The sequence below is a fragment of the Crocuta crocuta genome, unplaced genomic scaffold (assembly GCF_008692635.1).
Source record: "Crocuta crocuta isolate KB4526 unplaced genomic scaffold, BGI_CrCroc_1.0 scaffold50, whole genome shotgun sequence".
NCBI lineage: Eukaryota > Metazoa > Chordata > Mammalia > Carnivora > Hyaenidae > Crocuta > Crocuta crocuta.
The window spans coordinates 4,300,025-4,306,743 of NW_027527428.1; the positions used below are offsets into that span (position 1 = coordinate 4,300,025).

General features: G+C 61.7%; 1 protein-coding gene across 5 annotated transcripts in view; it reads left to right on the plus strand.

Moving 5' to 3' along the window:
- The window catches only part of SEPTIN9 (septin 9), a 138,500-nt gene that overhangs the window by 104,294 nt on the left and 27,487 nt on the right, over positions 1-6,719 (plus strand). Inside the window, exon 1 of one of the 5 annotated variants that reach the window (XM_077754994.1) lies at positions 3,193-3,270. The exons of 2 other annotated variants lie outside the window; for them this stretch is intronic. The gene's annotated coding sequence lies outside the window, so the exon portion shown is untranslated. Of the gene's footprint in view, positions 1-3,192; positions 3,271-3,580; positions 3,656-3,966; positions 4,047-6,719 lie in introns of those variants that run through there. 2 more of the 5 variants (XM_077754998.1, XM_077754993.1) reach the window with 2 other exon arrangements.

Consider the following 6,719-nt stretch of genomic DNA (forward strand, 5'->3'; position numbering starts at 1 on the left):
GCGCCCTCACTCTGCCTCCAGATAGGAAACACACAACAGACTAGCTCAAGAGAAGAAAGGGTGCGTTAAACCCTTTTTGTTTCCTTTAAATACTTTTTTATGGTATTGAACACACAGAACGGGAGCTTTACCGTAAGACTTAGCACATTCAGTGTGGTGCAACATCGCCATGCTGTAGTTCCAGAACATTCTCATCACCTCCAGAGGAAACCCCATGTCCATCAAGCAGGCAGTTCCCACCACCCCNCCCCAGGGGCCTCCTCCAGCTTCTGGTGGCTTCTGGTGGCGGCTGTGATCAGCCCGGTCCCTGCCCCGGTCCCCATCCTCAGAACCACCCCTCCTCTGCAGTCCTCGATCTTCCCACAGGACACCTGAGATGACATTGGGCCCCCTCTCCTGCCGCAGCAGGTGACCCTCCCAGGCTCCGGGCGGGGGCTTGGCTCAGTCCCCCACTGCGCCCTCACTCTGCCTCCAGATAGGAAACACACAACAGACTAGCTCAAGAGAAGAAAGGGTGCGTTAAACCCTTTTTGTTTCCTTTAAATACTTTTTTATGGTATTGAACACACAGAACGGGNGCCACTTCCCACCACCCCCCCTCCCCCCCCCCACCCCCAGCTTGGCAACCTCAGTCTGCTTTCTGTCTTTATAGATTCTTTTCTCATCAGTGTAGCCGTATGTGACTTTGAAGTCAGTAAACAAGGCAGGATGAGCCTTGATTGGAGGGACATGGAATGACAGCAGGGCGCGGAGCCCCGGCCTCAGCAAGGGCACGGTTTACGGTAGTTCAGCGGGGCCACACGCTCCTCTCCCTTTCTCCTTTCTCGGGGTCCCCGTCTGGGCTCCCCCCCATTCCCCTCTCTCTTTGCAAATGGCCCCAGTACATCGCAGAAGGGGGACATTGTGATAGAGGGATCAGTGGCCTCAGCGATATCTTATAGTAGCCACTGCCGTGGGTCCCGTCAGGCTGTGCCCCGTAGCACCCCCAAATGTAGCCGCACCCCCGCTGTTGAAAATGAGGTGCGGGGCTAATGTCCAGGGGTCTGGTGTAACCAGGGTGAAATCGGGAATGTCATTGAGAGGGGATGTCCTGCCACGGCAGCCACTGACCACTTGAAACGTGGCTGGTCCAAATCGGGGGACCCCGTAAGTGTACAGTGCACACTGGACTTTCGAGACTTTAGTACGGAAAGAAGAAAGAAGTAAAACATCTAAAAATTTTTACGTTGACATGTTGAGTTGATAATATTTTGGCTCCATTAAGTAAAATATATTAAATGTCACCTGTTTCTTCTTACACTTAAAAAAAATTTTTTTTAAAGGATCTTTTTTTTTTAATTTTTTTAATGTTTTATTTATTTCTAGGAGAGAGAGAGAGACAGCGTGAGCAGGGGAGGGTCAGAGAGAGAGGGAGTCACAGACTGAAACAGGCTCCAGGCTCTGAGCCGGCAGCCAGTACAGAGCCCGACGCGGGGCTCGAACCCACGAACCGCAAGATCATGACCTAAGCGAAAGTCGGACGCTCAACCGACTAAGCCACCCAGGCGCCCCTAAAAAAATTTTTTTTATGTTTTATTTATTTCTGAGAGAGAGAGACAGAGACAGAGAGACAGAGAGACAGCATGAACAGGGAAGGGACAGAGAGAGAGGGAGACACAGAATCCGAAACAGGCTCCAGGCTCTGAGCCGTCAGCACAGAGCCCGACACGGGGCTCAAACTCATGAACCTTGAGATCATGACCTGAGCCGAAGTCGGACGCTCAACCGACTGAGCCACCCAGGCGCCCCTCTTCTTACATTTTTAAGCCAGGCCACTGGAGATTGAAAATCACAGGCACGGGGTGCTTCTTGGTGACGCGCTTCTGTCTTCCGCTGGGGGGGTTGGGCTGCCAGCCGGGCAGGCTTCAGGCCGGTCCTCCAGTCCAGGGGCTCCTCCTGTGCTCCGGAGGCCCCCACCGGGTGGGCGGTGAGTGCCGAGGAAGGCACCCAGGCCGTCTCCCGGGCCAGGGGTGAGGACGGGGTAGGGCAGGGGCAGCCTAGGAGAGCCCGAGTTCTGCCCGGGACGGGGTGGTGGCCCTGGGGGACAAAGCTAGGTCAGGGCAGAGAAGGGGAGTCCTGAGAGGGAAGCCCTCTGCCCCCAGGACAGGTGTGGGGTGGAGGTGGCCTCTCCAAGGCTCCATGTGAACCTTGACACCTGTGACTGGAGCCCCCTCCTGGCGTCCTTTGCCCACGGTTCTTGGGGCTGTCCTTCGCTGTCCTTCGGGGCCCCAGTGACGGGCCCAGCAGGGTGGGCAGGGGGCAGCGGGAGGGGCCCCCCCCTCCTAGAAAACCCCCTTCTTGGAGGAAAGAGGAGCGTCACTCTTCCCGGTTCTGGACGTCATGTCCCGCGTTAGTTCTTGTGACTGCAGTTGATGGTGCCCGTTTTACAGGTGGTGGGGGTCAGACCCCACAGGGTTGGGTCACGAGCCAGAGCAAAGGGGGCCCGGTCCCTGCGTCTGCCTCCGCGGTCCGCATCTCAGATCCGCCGCCCCGCGGTGGTGGGAACGAGATCTCGGGACATGCAGTCCCTCCCCTGGACGCTCCCCGTCTTTGGCCAGGTGCCCGGAGGCCGTGGCGGTCTGCGTGGGGGTGGGGCGGGGAGGACAGCCACCCCCCGGAAGGCTTCGTGGTTCGGGGGCCGCGGCCATCAGGGGTGGGCAGTGGTTGGGTTGATGCTGCTGGGGAGAGCTGGCCTCTGAGGAGCCCCAGGTGGACCGGCTGGATGGGTTCAGTTTGCCAGTGTGGCCAGGGGGGTGGGTGCCTGGGGGCCTCGTCCACCAGCCACGTGGGGGGACAGACGTGGGAACGGGTAAGGAGGGCCGGCCTTGGGAGAGGGGGCTGGGCCAGCGGCCCTCAGACGGCCTTCCCAGGTGTCCCCCAGGGCTCCTTTGCACTTGAACTACTCACTCCTTGTCCCCCTGCAAATCCCCCCAAACCAGCGGGAGCCCTCTTCTAGAGGGGAGGAGGGCTGGGTCGGCCCCTCCTGTGCCTGGGAGTGACTCACTCAGGGGTCAGAGGTCGTGGCACGGGGTGGGTCTAGCAGATCCCAGCGTCCAGGCCCAGCCCCAAACTGGGTGGTTCCCAAGCTCCTCCCTCTGGGGACCACCTAACTCATCCCCCCTGAGGGTCCCAGCCCCACACCAGGGTCTGCGGGGGAGGGTGACTCATTGCCGGGTCCTGAGGGCTGTGGAAGCAGCAGCCTGAGTTTAGGAGAAGAAGAAGGAGCTCAGGGTGAGCTGGCCCCACCCGGCCCGGCCCCAGTTCCCCTTCTGGAGGCTTCTCCCTTGGGGCTGTCGCCACCACAGCACACTTAGGTTCTTGACCGCTTTCCTGGTGGGGACGGGGTGGGGGGGGTCCTGCAGACCTGGGAGCGCCCGTCCAAAGCTTGGGTGCGTTTTCTGAGCTGGCAGAGGTCGGGACCCATTTGGGGCGCTCACCTGCCCAAGGGCAAGTGCTGGGTGGGGCAGCAGAGAGAGAGGGCGCCCCTGGGCAGCGTCACATTCCAGGCACCACCCAGCACCCCGTCCCGCCTCACCCGGGCAGGACCGTCGGGGAGAGGGGGACCTGTGGCTCTGCGGGCGCCCTGACTTCCGCCCAGGGCTCACTGGACGTCCAGGTGAGCCTCCTTCCCTCTGCTTCCTGGAGCTCTTTCCTGGGGACTCTGTCACTTTCACTTCGGGCGTGACTCTGAGGCCGGCTCAAGGGCTCGGCTGCTTGGCGTTTCTTACGCGCACAATGCACCCTGCACACCCCGCTCAGTTTCAGGCCCACAGCTGGGCACCCCTTCTCTCCTCCGCCCCCCGCCCCCCGGCCCCCACTCTGCTCCCCTCGCCCTGCCCCCCAGCCTCTGTGCTCAGGCGGTCCCTCCTACCTCTGCCCGCGCTCTGGGAGGCTCCTTGTTCCGTGGCCACAAAGCCCCTTTGATCCTCTGCTCGGCTCCGAGCCATGTGACCCGGTGGGCGGGCCGCGCTCTCCGGCAGCCAGCGCAGCCCGACTCAGCTGCAGGGGTGAGTCCTCCGCTCCCTTTGTTCCTCGCGGCCNGCAGAAGAAAAGGGCTTTGTGCGGCCACAGCGATCTCTTTGTAAATATTTGGCCGGCTGAGCTGAGTGGTCAGGTTCTTCCGCGGTGGGGAGTTTCTCGCAGCCGGTGGCCCATTCGCGAGGGGGCTTCCCTGACTTCCAGGAGGCCCGGGAGGCACTTGGATTGGTCACCGCTGCCTCTTAAAATCGTTCTGCACAGATCGTCAGCCGTTGGGGCGGGCGGCTCGGAGCCCGGGCGGGAGGTTAGCTGCGGCGGACCCCAGAAATGCGAGTGTCCCGTCTGGCATCGAGTGCGGAGGGGACCCTGCCACGCGCTCTCTGGGCTCCTGGGGGGTGTCTGGGAGGTGGCGCCTGGTTCCTGGAGCACCCCCAGGAGCCGATGGGACGGCCCGCCACTCCCTGTCAAGGAGCAGGGCTGGGGGGGCCGTGGAGGTGAGGAAGGGGCCCCTTGGGGGCGTGCCTTCCAAAGAGCTTTCCAGCCGAGACCATGGGGAAGCCCCCAGACTCAAATCCCACGGCCAGCTGGACGGCCCACTGGGCACCAGCGCTGGGAGGCCTGGGGTGCTTCAGAGTCCGTGCCCTCTGCTTCCCAGGCTTCACCCCACTCGTCCCCCGGGAGGTCGACTCAGCCCATCCTGGTCCCCCTCCGTTTCCTCTCAGCCAGGAAATCTGCCTCTTTGGTCCGAGGTTCGGAGGAGCATCTCTGCTCACCAAAGAGAAGTTTGGAATTCCTTTCTCGGAGAAAAATGTGCAGCCCAGGCAGTGGGCTTCTGGCTGCAGGGATAGCAGCCTGGTAGGAATTTGCTGTGGACCCGGCATGAGAAATCCTGCTAGGAAGCGGCGGAGAAAAAGCCCCCCCCTCCCATTCCCTTATGGTCCCTTATAATCGCGCGTGGGTTTCCTACCTCCTTCATCGGCACTTGGCCTCTGTGGGTGTTAACACAAATGTCATTTCTCTCCTGGCCGGCTCCCCGTGGCAACCCAGGGGGCTCCTTTTCAGGAAATAGGAAGCAGAATGAGTTTGTTTAACCATTGGGGGCTGGAGGGCCAGGGACCTCATTGGAGGGGTGGGATTCTTGCTTCTGTCCCTTTGGGTCTCCTTTGGGCTAAATGAGACTGCAGACAGAGGCCTCTTCTGTGGCTGACCCCTGCCAGGCATCCCCACTGAGGGCCCCCCCACCCCCGGTTATTTCCGCGTTGGGGGACCTGCGTCACCGCTGTGTCTTCTAGCCTGTGTCTGTATTTCTGCCGGGCTGCTCCGTGTGGCTCGCACCGGGTCAGGGGTGGTGGGCGGGGAGGGCCTACTCGGTGTGGGGGACTGGGCCCCCTGAGACATGAGGAGGGGTCAGCCACAAGGCCCCCCTTCCCCCCAGCCAAGCCAAAGACGGCCCAGGCTAGGACCCCTGGGTCATTCCCTACCTGAGTGCCTGGTCTGCTGCCCCAGGCCTCGGGGACAGGGTTCACGGGGGCTTAAGGGGGCTTAGGGCAACGGGAGTCTCTGGGCTGACTTACCTCCCACCACCCCCTCCCCTCTTCCCCAGCCACATACCCTCCCCACTTCCTGTTGTTCTCGGCCTGAGCTGTTCTCGTCAGATAGGATGAGCCACATTCCCTAGGGGCATTCACAGAAGCGAAGACCCCCATCCTTAAGAAAGCACTCCCACCAGCCTCCAGCCTGGCTTCGCTTCCTGTGCTGTCAAAGGTTGAGGAAGCCATTGACTGGCCCAGCTTCCGGTCTCCGGCGCGCCCCCCCCCACCCCCCGCACATTTAAATCTCAGGCCGGCTTTCCCCAGCCAGCCCAAGGGTTCTGGGCTCCCCCCTGCTCTCCTTGGCCAGGTGCACAGGAGGGATGGCTTTATTTCAGGGCTGGTGATCTCGGAGCTCACCGCTGCCGGCTTCCCTGCAGCCGGGCTCCGGGGGAAGATGCTTCCAGCAGAAATCCCAGCCCTTGGCCAAGACTCCGCTCCCAGACTTGGGCCTTCCAGCGGCAAGCTTTGATTTGTTTACGGAGCGCCGTCCTGGTTCCTTGGACAGGTGGGGACCTGTTCTCAGGCCCAGGGGAGCCTTATGAGGCCTTCCCGGGAACGCTCCCGGGGCAGCCTGAGAAGCCAGGGGAGGCCCACGGCTAATTACAGGCCCTCCAGCCTGCGCGCCGCGGCTCATCCCTGGGCTGGGGTGGGTGAGTGGGGTCCAGATGCCCCCTCCTCTTTTCCTTTGTTGTCACCGCCAGGAAGGTCCGGGCCGCCCTGCCCTGGAGTTCCAAGTTCTAACAGTGCGGGCCCCCAGCTGTCCCTCGCCTCGCCCTCTGGGCAGCCGTCCCCACCTTAAGAGCAGGGTTAGAGCTCAGCCCTCGGAAGCTGGCTTCCCGGAGGAGGGCCTGGGCCTTCGTTTGGGGGCTGCAGCTTCATGCCAAGGGTCTGAAAGGTGAAGGGGGACCGGTCAGCTCACTCCCCTCTTCCTGGCTGTTCCAACCGAAATGTGATTTTTAAACATTTGGGTTTAGCTGGATTGTGGCAGGAGCACCCCCAGATTTCTTGTGCCTCTCCTGAAGCTGGTGGGGGGCCACCCTCCGTGAGGTGTTGGGTCCTGAGCACCCAAGGCGACACTTGGAGCCCCGGCTCCAGGGTGGGGTGGAGTCA